This window comes from Macrobrachium nipponense, chromosome 3 (genome assembly GCF_015104395.2).
Source record: "Macrobrachium nipponense isolate FS-2020 chromosome 3, ASM1510439v2, whole genome shotgun sequence".
Taxonomy (NCBI): Eukaryota; Metazoa; Arthropoda; class Malacostraca; order Decapoda; family Palaemonidae; genus Macrobrachium; species Macrobrachium nipponense.
This window is the reverse complement of record NC_087202.1, coordinates 98,604,420-98,627,899: the sequence shown is the minus strand read 5'-3', so window position 1 is coordinate 98,627,899 and position 23,480 is coordinate 98,604,420. Positions and strand designations below refer to the sequence as shown.

General features: G+C 39.8%; 1 protein-coding gene across 7 annotated transcripts in view; it reads left to right on the top strand.

The window, feature by feature from the left end:
* The first annotated feature begins 22,811 nt into the window (after positions 1–22,811).
* The window catches only part of LOC135221908 (CCHC-type zinc finger nucleic acid binding protein-like), a 39,678-nt gene continuing 39,009 nt past the window's right edge, over positions 22,812–23,480 (top strand). For 2 of the 7 annotated variants that reach the window (XM_064259915.1, XM_064259916.1), the window contains exon 1: positions 22,812–22,951. The gene's annotated coding sequence lies outside the window, so the exon portion shown is untranslated. The other 5 variants (XM_064259914.1, XM_064259910.1, XM_064259911.1 and 2 more) reach the window with 4 other exon arrangements.

The window sequence follows — 23,480 nt, the reverse complement described above, 5'->3', positions numbered from 1 at the left end:
TGCGACCTCTTAGGGTTTGCTCGCCAGATCATTTTAGACCAAGAATTTAACCTGGTTCGTTAACTACTCATACCTTGAAGCAGGGTTTTTCAACCTGGGGTACGCCAAGGGTCTGTCAGAGGGTACGTGCTCCCCATGGCACTCGAATGAATGTTAGATGCTGACCTTCGATGTGCTCTCGCAAAATCTGCTCCTCGGCTAACTAGGATAGTTATGAAAACAGTTTCAGCCATTTCATTACCTACCTTTGCAGATGATGTAATAATAATATATTTTGTTTTTGCAGCTCAGTAACATAACCCTGAAAATTTACTGCATAACCAGAAGTAAATAATTATAAAAAATTTACTTGTTTTCTAATGAAATTCTTTAAGTTTACAGTATTATTGGTTATGTCAGGAGAGTTATGTACTTACTTCCCCTCTGTGCAGTTTTTCTGAGTTGGTTTTGTTTTCCACTTTATACAACGTGAAGGGGGTACATTGCTGACATTACAATACCCAAATACAAAGTGAAGGGGGTACATTACTGACACAAATACCCGAAAGGGTACGTGGGTGGGGAAGAAAAGGTTGAAAACCCCTACCTTAAAGATACCACGACCACGTGACAGAATGCGTTCTATCGAACCCAATTTTATTTCGTAACCCCCAAGTTAACATACAAACACAGTTAATCATAAAACCAGAATCCCTCACAGCTTTCAAGCTTTTAGTTCATCCAAACCCGAAGACGGACCAATCCTTGTCTTTACATCTATCCACAATACAGGGGCGGATTTAGGGTGTTTGGGGCTCTAGGCCGGTGACTTTAAGGGGGCCCTCTCATTTATGGGCAAGTAAAGAGGACCCTTACAGCGGCGGGGTGGTTGGGAGGGGGGGAGGGGGAAAGTTTGCGGGATTTTTTTTCTGATTGAACTCCAGTAGATTATTATTTTTTTTTTTGCTGAGGTGCTGGACCCTCAGAGGCGCGGTCCTTAGGCCATGGCCTGATAGCCCCCACAACCCTAAATCCGCCACTGTCCCAATACCAACGATAAAGCAGTAGTTAATGTTCACTAAAAATCAAATTCCAAAGACGTCAGCGTGTACAAAATCCAGTTTCAACTGCGATAAGATGTATATAAGATTTAAAGGTGTATCTCTCACTCTCTCTCCATCATAAAGTATAAACGATCAATCAGATACGAACACCAAAACCCTTCTGTTTCAAATCATATAAATAATCTGAATCATCTCATTGACTAGAAACTGTCACGCATTGTTTTCAAAAGCAGCTGACGCAGTTCAAGAGCGAAATGATCCAATGGGCCTAGACTGAACGAACAAACACTTGATGAGTCTCTCCCGAGAAGCCTCGACTTCCGATGCTCATCAAGAATATATATCTACAAGAGCCACAAAAGAAGATGGAAAGAGATGATCAGTCAGCCGTCACCTAATCTCGAAACTATAACCTGCTTATATCTGGAAGATTCTTCACCTTTACTGACTTGCATTATATATATATATATATATATAATATATATATATATATATATATATATATTATATATATATATATATATATATATATATTATATATATATATATATATATATATATTTATATATATTATATATATAATATATATATAATATATATATATATATATATATATATATTCGAGCTACAATGTCCTTTTAATATCTAATTCGCTCTACCTCGGCAATTAATATATTTTCGTATATGCTTAACCGAAGGGGAATTTTTTCTCGATAATAGACTTGCCTGGACCAGGGCGCGAACCCATGGATCCTTTCAAATCCAGGAACGTCAGTGAAGCTTTTACCTACTACGCCACCTCTCGCTGTGGTGTAGTAGGTAAAAGCTTCACTGACGTTCCTGGATTTGAAAGGATCCATGGGTTCGCGCCCTGGTCCAGGCAAGTCTATTATCGAGAAAAAATTCCCCTTCGGTTAAGCATATACGAAAATATAATTAATTCCGAGGTAGAGTGAATTAGATATTAAAGGACATTGTAGCTCGATATATGTATATGAATCACGGAAATGTGATATGACTTATATATATATATATATATATATATATATATATATATATATATATATATGTATATATATATATATATAGATAATATAAAACTTGATCACAAAGTATATAAAACGTGATGCTATGTATAAATAAAGGTTTTTGCCACGAAGGAAAAAATATAGTCCCGTAACAAATAACAACATCACTTACAAAATTCCTTTTAGGGATTGCCCATCTTTTTACGTTGGTCAGTCAAGTAAAAATTTATGTGTACGTATTAACCAGCATATGTATATGTATTCAGTTAGAACAGCCCAGACTTCAAATGCACTGTTTATCCATCTGAGTGAAAAATCTCATTGTATTAATTGGGGTGATACCTCTGTAATTGCTAGATCTAATGATTATGTTTCAAGAAATTTACTGGAATCAGCAATTATACAAATCACTAATAAAAACAACCTAAATCTTAGTCTTGGATTGTACCATTTGGACCCATATATTTGTAAAATGTTTATGAAGGACCTTAAAATAAATGAACTACTAATTAATTAGTCCCACGTGTATATAGTATTATCTCTCTCTCTCTCTTTCTCCCCTTCTCTCTCTCGATATATTTATATCCTTTTTTCATCTTTTCACTCATTTTTGGGAACATTTTTGTAAATTTCATGGTAATAAGTTGTATATGCCTCCTTGCCTCTTCAAAATGTATTGTTTTCTGGATGAATCATCTGTTGACCACGTGTGTGCTCCTCCAAGGTGTGGCTGCCTAAAAATCGCTAATCTTGCCCACAGGCGTTTCCTCGTTTCTGTAGAGGGAAATCGACCTTAGTGCTAATCTTGTAATGTCAGTTTGGATATTAAGCCTACTTTTACTTTTTCTGTATGATCAATTGTGCCTGAGTATAGGGTCGCACTAGACTGAAAGTTCTTGGCTTTCTCGCTTTTCATTTTTTCCTTTGTGGCAAAACCCTTTATATATATATATATATATATTATATATATATATATATGTATATATATATATATATATATATATATATATATATATATATATAGGTAGCCACGAAGGAAAGTGAAACAATGGAGTGTGCTCCGAGATCTGTCGACACGAGTCTGCTAAGTAAAGGACCTTGAGTCGAAAGATCTCGCAGCACACTTCATTGTTTCAATTTCCTTTGTGGCTTCTACCTTTATTTATATATTCATCATGTTCCAAAGTTTCGTGATTCAGTTACACACTTACACACACACACACATATTTATATATATATATATATATATATATATATATATATATATATATATATATATATATATATATATACATTACATACGTATATCCACTTGTAAATAAATAAGTATAAGTCTGTGTTTTGTACGTATGTAATTTTCTATGTATAAATATATATCTTTAACTTTTACACGAATATTACAGTTAGACATTATTTTACCGTCATTTTTCATAAAATTCTTTTAAGGCTTTGTCCGACAATGTAAAATGAAAATATTAAAATGAAAATATTATTTTCTATTGGTCTACTTACAAAACTTATCTAACATTCATTATCTCCACTCGCTATCAATGGTTTCCAATATCTTTAGTTATTATCATAGGTTATCTTTCATGTTATGTTCATCAAGCTATTTCGACCCTGACCGTCAGCCATCATAGGCTTCTTTCTACGATCTCAATTTTTTCCCACAGTCTTTAAGGTCGTTCTCTCATAAAAACCTGCAAAAGCTTCCAGATACTATGTATTCATCTTCTGAAAAGTTTGGTTTTACTACTTCTTTCGGCTCCCTTTGACTCTTTCGAACTCATCCCACAGCCATTATTGGCTTCTTCAGTGCTGTCACCGTGACAGACCAGGTAAACGCAATTGTTCAAACCAGGATCCTGGTTCAAACCAATCATTTCTCACTCCGTTTTTGACTCAGTATGCATTGTTATTTATTTCGCACACAACTTTTAGGCTATGGTAGTCATATTGAATTTCTTGGTTTAAATTCTTCTTCGGTGCCTTTTAAATTATACACGTACCTCTTTTCATCCGCCTTTAGTCTTTGCCAATGCTATTATTGTCCTTCAGCGTAATTGTGATTTCTCATCGCTGTGTTCATCCCTCCTTCTGGTTCCCCTCCATATGTCTTCATTAACCATGATTAGTCCTTTATCGTTTACCCTTCTATTATCTTCATCTGTATTTTCAATAACTTCTTTCATACCTGTTTCACAATACTCTTGCAAGCTACTGTAAACTCGCCTTGTTACGCCTAGTGTACATGTACCCTAAAGGTCAACCTTTTCCCTTCCGGTGTTGACGAAATTTTTGCCCGTTTCTGTTTCATATTCACAATTTGTGGTGATTATGTCATGATGTGAGATATAGGTAGTGTGTTTGTCCTATTACTTTTCCATTATCGATTACGCAGCTCTTCTCCATTCCCGCCCAGATGTTAACTCCCGCACTCTTATCATCGCCATTTATCTACACGAATCTTTGTTCACCGATCTGTAAGCTCACCATTACTTCTCTCTAATTTCTGATCACTCGCCCAAAGAAAGCCGTCTGTTTCACTTAGGCTCCCTATCAACTTTCATAATCTACTTTTAATAGCTTTGATTATGTATTTCAGTCATTTTCTTGGGTATCTTTAGATGAAAAACACACCAATATAATTTGAAAGTCAAGTCGAGCATGCTACACCTCACACAGAGCACTATATAGACCCCAGGTTTGGCCACCAAGTTAGGCAGCCTCTCACAGACGCGGTCCTCGACGAAGTGTGCGACAGATCACTAGTAATTACTGACTATTCGACCGACACCCTGTAATAAAGTTTGAGGGCAGATCTGTGAGCAAGAGCTCGTGCTGGTATAACGAAGCTTAATCGCAAACATCAACTAATACGTAGTGTCAGTTGCTTGCCGCATCTCTTTCTCTACTGCATCTGCTCTTGCCCACAGTCAGACTACTATGCCTCGTAGGTATAACAAATATTAATTCAAGACTGTCAGGCTAGTATGCCCTGTAATTATAACAAATATTAAGTTCCTCGTGGGACGAGTGGTTGATGTGCTCCCCTACCGATATGGTAGTCCTGAGTTCGATTCCCCGCTTTACCAACGTGTAAAGAGAGGAATTTGTTTCTGGTGATTAGAAATTAATTTCTCGGTATAATGTGCTTCGGATCCCAAAATAAGCTGTAGGTCCCGTTGCTAGGTAACCAATTGGTTCCTAGCCACGTAAAAATATCTAGTCCTTCAGGGCAGCCCTAGAAGAGCTGTTAATCAGCTCAGTGGTCTGGTTAACCTAAGATATACTTAACTTTATAACAAATATCGATTCAATCCTTTATTCTCTAATTTACTTTGATAACTTAGCTTATAACTTATTTGCATGATGTTGTCCTAGGTGGAAATTCTCTTTCCCGTAGAGTTGACCTTTACCTGTACCATTCTAGTACCGCATCATACCTCTTTCTTCTAGGTTTCTCTTATCTCCTCCATCTGCTCATTAGGTTTGAAATCACTTAGATTTAGATGTGCTTTCATCCAACTTATTGTAGTTACTTTTTGCTCTTGCTGCCACCATCCATTTTCCCTTAAACCCCTTCACTTTATCAACTTTAGGCGTGGTTGAAACTCTAGACCTTTAGCCTTATTTGTTCTACATCTTCCATATTACTGTCCTTGATCTATAACCCTTGCCATTTCTGTATCGATGAACCACTTTAGTTTTAAATTGATTTTTAAACTTAACGAATTCTTCCTTTTGATTTTGCCTGTCATCTGACTGGCTATCACTTATACTTAGAAAAAGAGTAGTTCTTACTTTTTTCTATATTTCTTTAACCTCTCCATTCACTGATGTACCTCCATGAAAAAGAGTAGTTCTTACTTTTTTCTATATTTCTTTAACCTCTCCATTCACTGATGTACCTCCATGGTCGTAGACCATTGATGTACCAGCTAACTTTCCAATTTCCCATTTCAATAGATTTTTTCCCTGCTCTTGGATTCTTTATTCTATATTTTGTCAGATTAGTTTCATTCAGTAATTTTTCAGCTCATTTCCTTAATTTTATATTCTTTGAATTTACTTTTTTACTTTTCTTATGGCTGAATGAACTTTCCCCTTCAACAAAGGGTGCCAAAGTGTTCTGAATTTCTGAACTGATTGACTGAGTGACTGAAGAAGTGGATGATGGTGGGCTTGGGTGCAAGGGGGTTAGGGGTCTGAAGGAGCTGTCAAGGGTTATCTGGTTATAAAAATGACTTTGCAATCACTCCTTTGTAATCACCGTCAGCTACATTTCTTGAACAACTACAGCAAACTCCAACACCCTGAGGAAGGCATTACAGTCAATGGTGGGATTCTTCATAATTTTGATAAACATGTCAAAGATCATCCTCATGTAATTTATATGAAGGCAACAGGCTGTGGTGCAGACTTGTTGGTGTTGTCATCGTCTTCAAAGGCTCTCTCCTCCGTCTTACCAACTACCGCAGCTATCTCATTATCAGATAAAAGCTGGAAGCAAAGACTGCCACCATTGTCAACAGCCTCTCCTGTATATTGACCTCAGGAACATCATCACTTCCCATAGTGAGTTGGGTATAAAAGTATCCCATTTGAAAGCTTTGCAACTCAATTGTGTCCTCTTTCCCCCTCTGAGATAAGGTTCTAAGCAGGCTCCTAGGTCTTTACAGCAATGTCCTTCCATCCATCTGCAAAGTTATAGATGGCAGAGTTTAGCAAATACTGTAGAAGACCCTTTAGTCTGTCACCCTGTGTATCTAAGCCTTCTCCTTCTCCTGCGCATCCTCAACCACGGCCATTACCTTCTCCAGAAGGTTCCTCCAGTATAACCATTTTGCTGCAACAAAAAACATTTGCCCAAAAGTTGAATGAGGGCAGTCATATTAGGAGACAAAAAACATAGCCCTGCTATGACCTGGGTCACCAACCAACTTGGTTGTAGTAGGATGTGCAGGTACATGTTCACAAGAAAACAGCCTCCACCTGATATCTGGTGATTCCAAGGTCCTGTGCCTGACGACTAACAACCTTTTATAAAATTGATTATGAAACCAGTTGGAAATTATCTTGGATGTGAACCAAACCTTCCTAAATGATATCAAGTCACAGGGAGATTATCTCCACCCAGGGTATGTGGTTATTTTGCATGTCCAACCACCGCTGGCTTGCAATAGTGGCTGCCAGAAGCATTTTCACATAACAAAGCAGGCATGCATAGCTTCAAAAGCTCCTTATTGAGTAAATTCCTTTCCTTCTTGTCAGCCAAGGTGTTAGTAGGCAAGGAGTGACAGAATAGACCGGTTTTGTCAGTGTTGCAGAGTTTACTTAAAACAAGGCCTTCCTTTGTCATCAAGTCTTTCAACATTTCCTCCTCAGAAGTATCCAAAACTTAGCCACGAGTTTTCTTGTTGGAAAGCTCGTGTCAAATCTCAGACCAAAACAACCAGCCTTCAGACCCATTAAACTCCATCACCTCATGCAGCCCTTTGAACTTTGTGCAGGAGCTTTCAATTCAGCACTGCACATGTACATGCTAGTTGCCCTTTCCTGATGAAACCAGATCAAGAGTGGCTGTTCAGTTTCCTCATTATGGGATTTCACCATCACCTTGTGGGCCTGATTCCTGGACACCTTCTTCCCAAACCCTGCTGTGTACTTCTTCAGCCTGTCCTTGGCTGCTTTAATGTCCTAAAAGTTAGACCAGGCAATGCCATATTCCTTCATGATAAATGTCATTGAACACCTGGCATCAGCAACCATTCTGAACATGAATAGCAAGGACTGACACGCTACTGGCCAAAGGAGTGAGTCATGCTTTCCTACTGTCTGACGGTAACAAATGAGATAATTAAATTTTTTATGATGCCATGACAACGCTTATCTCTATCGGGCATTCAAAAACAAGAAACATAATGATGTGCAGAAATGTATGCATTTTTTAATATCGCGAAAACGTTTATAAAAAACATGAGAGGTTGCCCATCCACGCACCTTATACAATATATAATTGTGCTGATGACATGTTACAAGCAATAAATAAAATCCTTTGTGACGATGTGTCAAGTAATGAAGTGCTTTTAAGCCAATAACAGATGGCTCCCTGCCCCTCCCCACCTATCCCCCAAAAAGAAACTCATTCCTTGACCTACCACTCCCACAATTACACTTTTTCAGCCTGTTTATGACAGTAGGGAAGTTTACCTGTTTCTTTCCACCCACACAGTATTGCCAACCATCTGAGAGGTTTTTTTTTACTCTACATATTGTATATTGATTTTATGTATATATTGTGGTGCTGGATATATATATATATATATATATATATATATATATATATATATATATATATGTGTGTGTGTGTATATATTATATATATATATATATATATATATATATATATATATATATATATATATATATATATATATTCTTATAATGTAAGTTTCGTAATGCAATTATGATTTTGGTAATATGATTAATTCACCTCAGAAACTGTGTATAATGCTGTGAAATGTATGTTTTTGTGTTCAGATTCCCACAAATTAAATATAACATGTTTAAGTAGTGTAACATTTCATTTTGAAACATACGTAAGACAGAGAGAAAGAGTGGGAGCTTATAAGCCTCTAGAGAAGATTGTTATTCACATCTTGAAAAGGCCTTAGCCAGCTGATTTTTTTTATCGTTCCGAGCGGTCCTGTGACAAAACAAGGGGTGGCCTGTTCATCAACATACGTAAACGCAGTCAAAGAGGCCCATACTCGATATTCCTATAGAGATGACATAATATGTTTTCGTCTCAGACTTGTACACTCACCCACCTCCATTCACCCTCATACGCGTATTTACTCATATAAAACTAGACATTCGATTCTGAGACCTGGCTGCGTGCTTTAGGGAGAAATATATATATCTCTCTCTCTCTCAATCTCTCAAATCTCTCTCTCTTGCTCGCTCACTTGCGAGACTTTCATTACCGTAACGTAATTCATGTTTATATATGAGTTGGTCACTCGATATTGTTAACTAATTGTTTTAATGTATGCGTAGTTTGTGGAATCTAAGCATAGTGTTATTATTATTAGTTTTGTGAAGGCGCCCACGAAAGTAATGATGTTGAAGATTGTAACAGGCCTTTCATTTTGAGTGAGAAGTTGCAACTGCATATAAAGGTATTTTACAAATGTTTTGAAGTGCACTTCGAGGTTTTATTTTACAGTGTTTAGATAAAATTATTATCTTTATGCATTTTTCTTTTGCTTTGATCTTTTGATGTGTCCATTTAATATGCTTAATGTTTGTACTGTCAACGCTTTAATTGTTTTCATATTATGCATTATGTTTTTTTTTGCATTGTCTTTACTTTGTTTAATTAGTTTGAATAATTTTTTATTGTGTAATTGTTGGAATCTAACACTTGTGAATTAATTTGTATTTAATTAAATTTCATTTCAAATTTAATTATTGTTTTTTAATTTAATTTAATTAATTTTCTTGATAAACTTTGATTTAATTTTGCTTGATAATTAATTCAAGAATTAATTAAACTTTTGTTTTCAAGTAATAACAATTTCCCTGAGATTGTGAATTTCACTTATGAATTTTGAATTTAGAAATAAATTTTTGTATTTAAAATTTTTGGGAGAGTTTCATTACTACCAGTATACTTATATATAGTATAATATTTTATTTTCATTTAGGTATAAATATAGAGAGGTAATTGTGCCGTTTCCCACAAATGAATCAGAATCAGGAAAATACTTAGAATGGAAATTGCAGAAGGACTGATGCCCTTTAATTAAGATTACCTCACATCTATTTTAATGAACTTGGACTGATTGTTTTCTTGACTGTTCAGTTCTATACGGGATCACTGTTGCCTTTAGAGTATTCAGTCGTTTAGTATTTGTGATGAAGGGTCAGGTGTCTGGCTGTAGTGAGGTAAACAATAACCAAGTACTTGATCAAACTGTGCCCCAAGTACAAAAGGTGTCTTAGACCCAGGAATAAAAGGGACTCTTGCACTAACAAGTACAAATGGTAAGTGTAGTAACCAAATGCTTGCCAGTTTGGGTTAACAAATATCAATGGTCCCCAGACCCAGATCTTTGGCTACTTCCCCCAAGTATTAATGGTGTCCAGACCCAGATACTCTTTGGCCACTTTGTCACAATATATATATATATATATATATATATATATATATATATATATATATATATATATATATATATATATATATATATATATATATATATATATATATATATATATTATATATATATATATACAAGGTGTTTCGAAATTAGAAGGCCCCCCCCTACAGCATAAACTAAAATTGATATGGACAAAAACAAAAATATTTAAGTTTCTCTCTGAGTACTTAATATTTTGTGTGGCCTCCATCTGCCTGTACCACAGCCTGCTTTCTTGAGGGGTATGATTTCAGCAAATCACAAAAAAGCTGAGACTCAAACTCCTTTTTCCTGAGCACTTCGGTCACCTCTCTTCGCAGGTCGTTGAGGCTTAGTATACCATCATAGTTTACTGTGCGCGCTTCAACATGATCCTTTTAGATACTACCAATGTTTTCACACACATTAAGGTCAGGGGAGCTACCTGGAAATTCACTTGACAAGAAGAAATCGATATCATTGTTTCAAAGCAGCTCCTGTGTCTGGAGAGCCTTGAATTCAACATGGTGCCTTATCATGCAAAAATGTGACTTATTCAACGGATAACACATTTTCAGGATCTTTGAGGAAAGGAAATACTCCACCAGTAAGCACAGTTTCTCTGAAGTATTTGCCATTTCATGACTGTCCTTTTTCTTTGATGATCCACATTAACCGTTTGGCAGTGAAACAGAAAAATTCCCAAACATTAAGGAAATTTCACAACTTGGCTATAGCACACATCGTCGCTGATATCATCCAACTTTGCAGCCCAAATGATGTCATTTTTATGATTTGGCTTCCTGCCTGTGTAAATGAAGAATTCATCTGATGTGGCAACATGGAGAAAGTCAGCTTCATCCCAATCTTTAAGAAATGAGCCACAAAACCATTAAGTCTTCTCTCTGTTGCTGAGTGATGTTGGGCTTGCTGATAACATGAAATGGCTTGATACCAGATTTTTTCAACTCACGATATACAGCACTATAACTTCTCTTCTTTCCCCTTTTTGTTTCCAGTTCAAGTACCAATTTACGTAAAGACTCTTGGTCTACCCACTACCTCAGCTATGATGCCTTTTGACTCCTCAGAAAGGACTTCAGGCCTTCCAAGATTCTCACTCTTTTCCCGATGACAGACGTATGGATTTTTGCCCCAGTTTCTTTTAACAAAGGATTCATCTCTTTTAATGTATTTAGCAATCCAGGAACGTGAAATGAAGGATGTGCCAGCATCCCTGGCCTCTCTGAAGGATATAGCCCAGAATTGGTCAATCCATCCGATTTCCTCTGATTCGTTAGCCATGGCTGTATCTAACTCTGTCACTCAGTCTGAAATTACAAGAAATGTAAAATGAAAAATAGCTTAATAGAAACTTAAGATAATGTACTTGGAGATAAGCTATAGCAGAAAACTTCATAACTTTCCATTTGTTCTATGGAGGGGGCCTCTAATTTCGAAACACCCCGTATATATATATTATATTATATACAGTGGTCCCCCCGTATTCACGCGGGATGCGTACCAGACACCCCCATGAATAGTTAGAATCCGAGAATGTTTGGAACCCCTATAAAAATGCTAAAAACACCCTATTTTGTTAGTTAAAACTCAAGAAAAACCACTAAAAATTTTCATACTTGGTTTTTTCAATAGTTTTATCACAAAAAGTGGATTTTATGATGAAATTGATTAAAAAAAAAATAGGAATTTGTGGATATTTCTCATATAAAAATACCACGAATGTACGAATTTTCCGCGAATAATGCGGGGAAATGTTCCCGAGAGAAATCCGCTAATGTGTGAGTCCGCGAATCCGGAGAACGTATACAGTGGGCCCCCCCCGTATTCGCGTTCTCCGGATTCGCGGACTCACACATTCGCGGATTTCTCTCGGGAACTTTTCTCCGCATTATTCGCGGAGAATTCGCACATTCGCAGTATTTTTCTATGAGAAATATCCACAAATTCCTGGTTTTTTTTATCAATTTCATCATAAAATCCACTTTTTGTGATAAAACTATTAAAAAAACCAAGTATGAAAATATTTAGTGGTTTTCTTTGAGTTTTAACTAACAAAATAGGCTGTTTTTAGCGTTTTTATAGGGGTTCCAAACATTCGCGGGTTTTAACTATTCATGGGGGGGGTCTGGTACGCATCCCCCGCGAATGCGTGGGACCACTGTATATATATATATATATATATATATATATATATATATATATATATATATATATATATATGATATATATATATATATATATATATATATATATATATATATATATATATATATATATATATAAAAGACCAACCCGTGAGTTAATTTTGAAAATTTATGTTAACAAGAACTACAAACTGCTCACGAGCTAAACTCAGTGGTGACTGGTCCCATCAAGGTGCTGAGGGATGTTTGGCAGAAGATCTTGCTAGCTGTATGGAACTGGGTAAGAATGCCATATGAAGCAACCATGTGTAAGATTTGTCTGGCAATCTGTAAATTCATTAAATCAACTTTCCTTGTTGCAGGGGATATATGGATAGATAGATATATGATATTTAGGGGTATTGCCCGGGCACTAGGACCTAGCGAGCCATTCAGGTCTTAAATATAATAAAGAAATTAGTAGCATATGAGACTGTGGATAATGTGAAATGTGACAGCTAAAAATTTTTTCAATGCTAAAGGAGTAATGCTAAGGAAAATAATTGAAGGGTATCAAAATTTTCAGTAAAATTTTAATTCAGAATCTTGAATTCCATTAAAATGTCTGATTACATTGAAAACCTAGATGGTATCAAAATCACCATGTTCCCATAACACCAACCACAATTTTACTATGGAGGCATATCTGTCAGCGATCTTTGTTGTACACCAGGATATGCTCCACCATTATCTATCATCTATCTATCTATCTATCTATCTATCTATATATATATATATATATATATATATATATATATATATATATATATATATATATATATATATATATATATATATACACAGGCGGTCCCCAGGTAGGACGGAACATCGTCAAAAATCCTAAGAAAACCTTACTTTTAATGCTTTGGGTGCATTGTAAACTATGTAAACTGCATTCTTATGGCATTTTTCATCAAAAAAACAAAAAAACCTTCAAATGTTATTTATTTTGCAGTTTTGGTGTCATATTTCATCTCCCAGATGAGCGTTGTAGGCGTCGTAACCCTGGAACATGTGTCGTAACCCTGGAAATAACGTCTATTGACAAGCGTCGTAACCTCAGAACGTCGTAAGCCGACACCGTCATAACCCGCGGACTGCCTGTATATATATATATATATATATATATATATATATATATATATATATATATATATATAATATATATATATAAGATATATATATATATATATATATATATATATATATATATATATATATAGGCAATTTCTGTCTGTTTGTTCACTATGCATTCCCAGACTATGAAAGCTAGGGCTACCAAATTTTGACCGTAGACTCCCTTCCCATGAAGGTTTTAGTCAAAATCCGAAATTCGTGGGACGATTCTAAGAGGGTCATAACCCCTCTTTTTCATAACCCCTCATTTCTTACAGCTTTCGGCGTTGACAGCTAAGGCTACCAAATTTTTACCGTAGACTCACCTCCGCCCACGGAAGGTTTTAGTCAAAGGCCGAAATTTGAAGGCCATTTCTAAGGGGGTCATAACCCTTCTTTACCAAAGCCCCTCATTTTTTACAACTTTTGAAGTTGACAGCTACGGCTACCAAATTTTTACAATAGACTCCCCTCCCCCAAGGAAGGTTTTATCAAAACCCAAAATCTGAGGGCAGTTTCTAAGGAGATCATACCCCCTAGATTTTTCTACAACTTTCGGAGTTAACATCTATGTGTATGTGTTTCTAAACATACAAACAAGCTTCCCACAATATGGGGGCCATTAAGGCACCCTCAGTAGTAAGGAGGGCAACCGCCCTCTTGACTTACAGACCAAGGGAGAAGAGGGTTGTAGCCTACCAACTATGACCTTGATAGCAGGGTGCGCAGCCCTCTTTTGGAAATTAGGGCCCAAAGGGTCAAAGATGAGCCCACTACATTAAAATTTGGTACTATGAGTTGTTAAGATAAATAACTACAAACACATCTAACATCAATATTAGATTCAAACTATAGGCTGAGTTTATCAAGGGCCTTTTGAGGGTGATCTCACTAGGAAAATCTTTCCCAAGCAACTTATCACAACATGTAAGTGCCTGCCGTCGTCGGCAGTACCTGACTGAGCTGGTCAGTGATGCAGTAGCATTAGTTGACTGGGGAAAGATGCATGTCCAGGTCATTTAGAAGTGAATGTGCATTCGATAACATGCCAAAGGACAGGTACAGCTGCCAGTCAAAGCATAATAATCTTTGCTGCCAAACTCTGGCATACCTGCCTGCTTTGGTATCCAATCATGCTGCAACCCAATGGTTACCTATCTTATGCATCACTCACCCAGTCACTACCTATCACTAGTATTTCATTGCATGCTCACCAAAATAAGTAATTTTCTGAGGAAGAAATCAGCCCCAGCCCACGCTCCCATGTGTCTCTTTCCCCTTAGACAGGTGGCCCTGGAATGACTGATAGACCAGCATAAATGCTCTGGAACCTGCAGTGAATGAAAGACATATATACAGATAAACTGAAACTTGTAAATAACACTGACCCATACAAGTTGATACCTGAACAGTGGAGTTCTGATGTGAATTTACTGCCTGCAGTTACGTATCCAAATATCATGAACTATTTGGTTATTGATGTAAGCCACATATTGGACAAGCTCAAGGCCTAAAAGTCTCTGGAGGCTTAAGCTATTTTGTATCTGGCTAGATAAAGAATCTTAACACATCGGAGCGACAGTTTACTGATGTAAACATAGGGATAGTTGCCTTTGTTACACTTTGAGATGTGGTTGAACAAATATCCCTCCATAGCTGTATGAACAGAGGGGCTTCATTAAAAGATTTATTGAAAAACAAAGCACAAGTTAAAATGGAATCTAATATAAAGGAAATTGAATACTGTTAGGGAAATAACATGGCAAAATATCATTTACAAATGATTACTATGTGCTGCAGTCTGCAAACATATACTAGTGTGAGGACTGGACTAAGACAAAGAGAAACTCTTACTAACTTTATTGTACAGAGAATGCTGTATATAAGGAGGCTGTGCGGACGGAGACGTAGTGTCCGTCACGCACACACATACAAAAAGGATGGAGCCTCTACTGAGATTGTGCTTTCTTGTACCTATAAATATACATATAAATGAGCGTGGAGAATACATTTTTTCGTGATATATATATCGGCGGAAAGGCCGTGAATTACTCTACATTTTTATATATGATAAAAGGATATATACAAAAGAAGGATGGACTTTGGTTAAAATGTCGTCCTTACAAATACTCCCCCCCCTCCCCCAACACAATGATTAGATAATAATCGTTGGCTGATCAGCGGTATCTTGCTGGGGGCTGGAGGAGTCCGCAGGTGTGTGATGCCATCTGTCAGGGGACGTCCTCAAGCTCCTCGTCTTCTGGCGAGTTGGACACCTGGTGGTGGAATTGGGGGGTTCAACTGCTGTCCTTGGGCGACCTCGGCGACGTCAGGGGGCACTGGCGGGGTTTTGTTCCAAGGTGGGGGGCTGCAGGAGCTTTCTGTGGGGATGTCTTAGTCAGGAAGGAAAGTGGGCTTCAGCTGGTCTATTGAGCCCCAGTCCTTGCGGCTGTTGATTGAGACGAGGAATGCCTTCTCCGCTTGGCGGATGACTCAATGCGGTCCTTGGTAGGGTCTTGTTAGGGGCGGGCAAGTGGCATCGTTCCTTATGCAGACGTATTTGCAGGAGGCCAGGGCTCTCGGTCGAAACTGCTTCCTTTTGTCGAAGAAGGTCTCCCAGTAGGGGATGAATTTCTTGGCGTCAAAATCATCGTTATTCAACCGGGAAAAATTCTCCTGGCACTGTCAAATTCTCACCTAGACCTTCTCCGTCAGTAAGGGGTCGCCGTTGACTCTTGGGGTGGTGCAGAGGCTGAGGAGGACCAATGGTAATTGTGCCTTCCAGTCGGGGCCCGTGCAGCGTGCCATCAGGGAGGCATTGAAGGAGTGGTGAGCTCTCTCCACCATGATATTGGTTGCTGGGTTGTAGGCTGTGGTGGTATGGTGCTTCGTCCTCATCAGGCGTGCCAGGGCGGTCCAGAGCTCTGAGGTGAAGGTGGTTCCCTGGTCGGTTGTGATGTCGTCTTGCACTCCGAAGCAGCTGGTCCAACTGGATAGGAGGGCTTTGGTGCAGGCGTCTGCAGTGGCTTCTGACATCCGGGTAGCCTCTGGCCACTGTTGGACCGGTCGATCACCGTCAGGAGGTAACTGGCACTGTCGGATGGGGGAGGGGGGCCGATGATGTCCACATGTATGTGCCCGAATCTCCGCCTGAGTTGAGAGAAGGTGCCTGCTTCTGATTCAGTGTGACTTCCTGTCTTGCTGCTTTGGCACACGATGCTGCGGGGCAATGGGTGCGAGAGGCCATGTATCATGTTGAATACCAGCTTTCGCCGGGAGGCTGGGATCAGGAGGCATGGGCGGCCAGTGCTGGTGTCACAGAGGGTCATTGTCTTAGAAGGATTGAAGGGAATGTCTTCTCACCAGAGGGCAGTGATGATGGTGTGGTAGGCTGGTACTTCGGGGTTGGTGGCTTGTTCTTGTGCTAGGTCCTCGTAGTCCACGCCGAGGTGCAGGGAGTTTATTTCGATCCTAGAGAGGACGTCAGCTACAGGGTTCCTCTCGCCGGGGACGTACTCGATGGAGCACCCGAACTTGGAAACGGCCACGAGGTGTCACTGCTGTCTTGCGGACCAAGCGTCTCCTGCCTTGATGAAGGCGTGGACCAGCAGCTGGTGGTTCATCCTTATGGCGAACAGAATGCCTTCCAGGAGGTACTTGAAGTGGCGGACGGCTTGGTAAGCAGCAAGGAGCTTGTGGTCGAAGGTGCTGTACAAGATTTTGGCGGGTTTCAGTTTCCTGAAGAAAGCGTAGGGACCCCGTTGACCGGCTGTTCCAGGACGGCACCACATGCGATGTTGCTGGCATCGGTCGTGAGCGTCACAGGCACATTGGGGTCCTGGTGAGCCACGGTTGTAGCTCTGCTGAGGGACGACTTGGTGTGGTGGAAAGCTTGCTGCTGGGCTTCCCCCCATGTGAGTTTCTTTGGCTTGCCCTTCAGAACCTCGGTCAAAGGGCACATAGTGCGGGCGATGTCTGGAATGAACCTTCTGTAATAGTTCACCATCCCAAAGAACTCTTGGAGGGTCTTGACAGTCGTCAGTGTAAGGAACTTCCCCATCGTGGCTACCTTTGATGCAATGGGACATACTCCTGGTGAGGTGATCTTGTGGCCTAGGAAATCCACCTTTTCCACGCTGAAGGTGCATTTGTTGAGCCGGATGATGAGCCTGTTCTCCTACAGGCACTTGAGGATGGTCCGGACGTGGTTCAGATACTCCTCTGGCGATCTGGAAACTATTAGAATATCATCCCCACAGCAGACGCAAAAGGGCAAGTCGCTGAGGATGCTGTCCATAAGGTGCTGGAAGGTGGCTCCAGCATTCCGCAGGCCGAAGGTGGAGAAGGCGAACACAAAGGAACTGAAGGGCATAATGACTGCTGTCTTCTGGACATCATTGGGATGGAGCAGTTACCCATCTGCTCCATCTCCACAAACGCGTTCTTGGCTTTCTGGAGGAGCTTCGGCGGGAGGCAGCGAACCTTTGCGTGTGTCGGGGCCCCCTTGGTGTCAATGTGATCATACACACCATGCTTGGGTTTGACCCCTGCCACATGGCGGAGCTCGGGTCGGAAGACGTCCGGGAACTCTTGTAGGAGGGAGGCGTACTTATGGGGGGAGACGGAGCAAATGGTGGGCACCCAGGGGCCTGTGGTAAGTGGGCATGAGAGGCATGTTCTGTGTCGAGGAGGTGTTGGAGGGCTACGTCGACTAGAAGCCCATGGTGAACCAGGAAGTCCGCCCCCAGAAGAGGGATTCTTACATCGGTGATGACGAAGGGCCAGGTGTATGTCTGACCCAGGAACGCAATGGTCTAGGTCTTGGTGCCATAGGACCGGATGGTGGTCCTGTTGGTGGCTACAAGGGCGGCCAGGGTGTCAGGGATGCGGCTGCAGCTGTGGCCCTCTGCTGACGGCGGTAACACCAATTGCATGGCACCAGTATCAATCAACACCTTGTGGCTGAAGATCGTGTCCTCGATGTAAAAGCCTCTGGGGTGGGACTTGGCTACTGCCACTACCAGGGGGGCAGAAGGCTGCATCGATCCTGGCCTCCTCGGACTCTTCCTGCTGCAGGCTGTTGGCTGACGGTGGGGAGGTAAGTTTCATGGCAGTGTACAAGCTATAAGCCCGCTCCACCAGACTCTCCATGTCCAGGTCCTCTGCGTCGGGGATCTAGCTGTGTACCTGAGGGGAGAGTTGGCAGAGGAAGAGCTGTTTCAGAGGCTTACCTCCTTCCTGTGGCCTTGAGGATCCACCTCCAGCAGCAGTACCAGGGCCTGGAGCTTGTGCCAGGCTAGCCTTGGGTCCTCGTGATCATGGAGTTAACCACCAGGTCGAAGATGTGGGCAGCTCTCTTGGGGACTGGGAAGGAGAAGGCCTGGATCAGCTGCATCTTCAGGTCCTCGTAGGGCAGCGCTCCGGGCTGGCTGGCCATCCATGGAGCGAGGCGGTTGAAGACGTCCTCCAGGAAGGCTGCTGTGATCAAGTTCGACATGGTTCCCTCTCTGGTGATTCCGTGGAGCCAAAACTGGATTTCCGCGCGGTGGAGCCAGGCTGCAATGGAGAAGGACGGCAGTTTGACAAGTGGGGCTCCAACGGCACGGTGGCGGCGTGCAAGGACATCAATCGAGGTGCGGATCGGGGAGTCGAGGAACCACTTGGGAAGAGCATGGCTCAGGTCGTGGGTCGGGCATCGAGGAGCCAGAAGGGAGGGAGATGGACAGCTCCCAATTTTGAGTCGAGTTCTCCAAGTCTACCGTCTCACTCTTATGGTCGACAGATTTCATAAATGGCGGGCAAAATAGTAAAGAAGAACGCCAAAACGCTTCTGTAGGGGACATGTTGTTTTAAGTCCGCTAATGGCGTTTGGTCAACCACGGATAGAAGTTCCAGAGAACCTAGAGTGAGCACCATAGTGAGTCTGTTAAAGGTTTTCTGGGGTGGGTGGCCTGAGCTGTACCGTCCTAATCTGGAAGGTCACCAGTTGTGAGGACTGGACTGAGACAAGGAGAAACTCTTACTAACTTTATTGTACAGAGACAGCTGTATACAAGGAGGCTGTGTGGACGGAGACATAGTGTCCGTCACGCACACACATACAAAAGGGATAGCCGCTACTGACATGCTTTCTCGCACCTATAAATATACGTATAACTGAGCGTGGAGAATACATTTATAATTACCATAATATATGTATACTGGAGCGTTGAGAGAATAACCATTTGTATATATCTATATATATATATATAATAGAATATATATATATAGGATTAAAGGCATTGAATTGCTCTATATTTTGATATATGATAAAAGGATATATACAAAAGGACAGACACTTAGGTTAAAATATCGTCCTTACACTAGTAACCATATATAAAGCTATGTAACATAGCTTTATATATGTAATTGTACAGTGCAAGTTAGGCTAGCCTATAAAAATAACAGACTTTCATAGCTAGACACGACTTGAGAAGTATTTCACTGTCTGTGGTGGTGGATGGGGGAGGGAAATAGGCTACGTAGTCATATTAATTCACATTGTGCAGTCTAAATTAGGCTAGCCTGTAAGAATAACTTAGACTTTCATAGCTAGCCAAGACTTGTGCCGTATTTCATAGTTTGTGGAAGGGGACACATACAAAAATCAGCATTCCTGAAGGTTATGCCAAATTAAGCTACCTTTGCTAAGATTAGGCTATAGTAGGCTACTCTTGGTTATATGATGATCAACCCTGGTAGACTGGCTAGTTGGTCAAGTTTACTTTCAGGGTAGCTAATTGGTAAAGTTTACTTTTAAAGCTATAATTTAGTATAAATTTGAAGTATAGGGAAAAATGATAATGGTGAAATTTAAGAATAGATTACAACCTTTCAATGTTCTGGTAGATCAAATTCAGCAGAGTCCTCAGCATACAAGGAGGTTTGAGAATTTATCAATGACATTGTAAATAACATTATAATACTTCATTAACACTTACAATTGCAGCAGGCCTACCTAGGGCTAGGCCTCAGGATACTGTGGGCCTACGTTGCAGTATTAAGGTGTGTCCACGTCAAATGCGTAGCATCGAGTCGAGTCCTATCAATTCATTTGATGCAAGTCATTTTGACTAAACCCTGTTCACACCAAATGCCAACTTGAGTCAAGTCAGTACTCATTGGCATTTCATTTCTGCGACAGTGGCACAGTAGTTTTTTATGAACATGGATTAGCTGAGACATCAAGAGGAATGGTAAATATTGATCTATTGCTAAAGCATGCAATATTTCATGTTGTCATACAGCTGGAGGAAGGAATGAAAGAAGTTGAGTATTTGACCAAGCAGTTTCATGTATTTTTCACACCTCAGGAAGTGTGAAAAATACACAAAAGCGCTTGGTCGACTTTCATTCCTTCCTCAAGCTGTATGATAATATATATATATATATATATGATATATAATTATAATTAATATAGTTATATTATATATAGATATATTATATACTATATATATATATATATATATATATACAACCACTCAACCATAATGATTTTCAAAAACTATAGGTAAGTTTTAAGATTTTAAATTTATATCACATGGATACAAAGAAAAGATAAAACGAAATTTAATTATATTAAATTCTGTCATATATAAAAGTGAAAATAACTTGCTTTCCTAAATTTAAAGTAGAAAATCGTAATTAACAACCCCACTTCTATTTAAGTCCAAATGACACTAGACCCACTTTGACTGACGTCAAAAATAGGTCCAGCCTATTTGTGACTTGACTCGACAGGACGTGACGTTACTCGATGCATTCGGTGTGAACGGTTTCTTTCAAAGGCCCATAGAAAGTAGTGTTAAACTGGGTTGGCGATTAACGTTAAGTCATGAATTAGCGTGACTCGACGTAACGCGACGCGACGCGACGAATTTGGTGTGAACGCACCCTTAGTAGTAGGGAAAATTGTCAGATTTAACCATGGTTATGTGAACTGACAGTAACCCTACATGCTAATTTATTAGGCTACATGAATTTAATGTCAAATAGGCTCTCATAAAAAGCATATTACAACATTCACTTTATTATAAGCTCAAAGAGCAGGCATGTAGTTGAATGAAAGTTGACTGAGATCTGAACACGTTTACTTGAAGTTGTTTCAACCATAGATATAGAGGTAACTATGGTGCCAGAAGTGGGTTTGTTGCTGTTAGTCTTTGCCATTACTCAGAATCATAGCATAACAATGGCGCCTTACGTGTATGCGATCGGCACTTGTCTGTACAATCTCTCCCCTCTATATTTACTGAGTAACTCCGGCACTATCAAGCTACATTTGCTCCCAGTAAAAGCAAGAACACAAAATAATTCTTACAAGTCTTTAAAGCACTAAAATATGGGGTACCAATATATCCAAGAAACTACCTAATTTTCTTTAGACATGAAATGAATATTGTGATCAGACTCAGACATGCAAGTGAAGCATATATGCTATTTGAACCCAGAACAAATTGTAAGTCAGGTGAGAGAACATTTGAACATAGCGCATCATGACTCAACAACAAAATACCGCCTGAAATGAAGATCATCTAAGAGAGCAAATCTAAAAAAAAAAAAGAACTAAAGACTCTTATTCTGCAGGAGCTACGATACTAATGAAAAAAAAAATAACACTAAAAGACAATTATAAAATATGTATGAGGCAACTTCTTTGGAAAACGTAAAAGGGGCCGCCAGAGAGGGGACCATCCCTGTGGAAGGCTGTACATAAAACCAAACAGATGAACAAATGAATACTTCCCGACTCGAACAAAAATTGTTATTGTAGTCCCAACAAGGGAAAACAATACCAACAATAGTTCCTGAAACGAGCATCAAACTTAAACTTATACCTTATACGGTGTATTGCGAAAAAATATTATGTTCATCAATTCATGTGTGTAGTTTATGGCAATAAACGACAAACATACGCGCGTACCAGTTTTGTAGTTCATTTGTTTACAATAATGAAAAAAAGAACTTAGAACTTACAGTTCTAACACTTAGTTACGAACGAGCGGTGAAATGGTAAAATTTCAGACAGAATGAACGGTTACTTCATAACTCAACACTGATTGAAGAGAATGGTGTCTACGCACACTTTTTCCCCTATTTATTACAACTGGAAAAGGACAGTTTTAATTTTTTGTTTTATACTAAGGGAAAGGAACCCGAGAATGTTATTAAAGAAATCGAACGTGTGTTGTTGCGCGCGCTGGCCCATGGTGCCGTGTGCATCGATTATGGCGGGCGAGCGTGCCGTGTGCACAACAGCGATCCACCAATCACAGCGCAGTATTCCGGGTCCCGGGAAGACCGCGAGGCGAAGGCATAACATAGAAGAACAGGTGAATACAATTCTTACGTTCTTTCACAAAATTCTCGCACGTGCGAGTTTGGTTGTGTCTTTGCTTGAAGTGTTCGTGGAGGTTGCTGGATGAAGAATAGATTGGTGTCGCATTCGTCTTCTGATAATTAACGACAGAGTTCAGAAGTGAGAGAGACTGTGGTAGGTGGTGTTGGTGTTGGTGTGTGTGTGTACCCTGAAATGGAGGCGCAAATGATTAGGCGTGCTCTACCGGTTAACATCATATCCTGAAGTGCGAATCATTCCAGGTGTTCGTTTGGGTTTTCTATACAGAGAATACTGCTGCTGCTGCTTTGTTTTTCGTAAGTCAAACTGTATTTTTATAATTAGTGTTGGGACGTCTCGTAATAATGTGCCAGAAACAACCCGTTAGGTTAGGCCTAATCGGCCACGAGGGTGGTAAGTGAATACAACGGCGTACGCCAGCGATTTGTCTGCAACATTCTAGATCGGCTTAATCTAATCACTAGGGCACGGAGTTCGAGTGTCGTTTTATTAACCTATTTTGT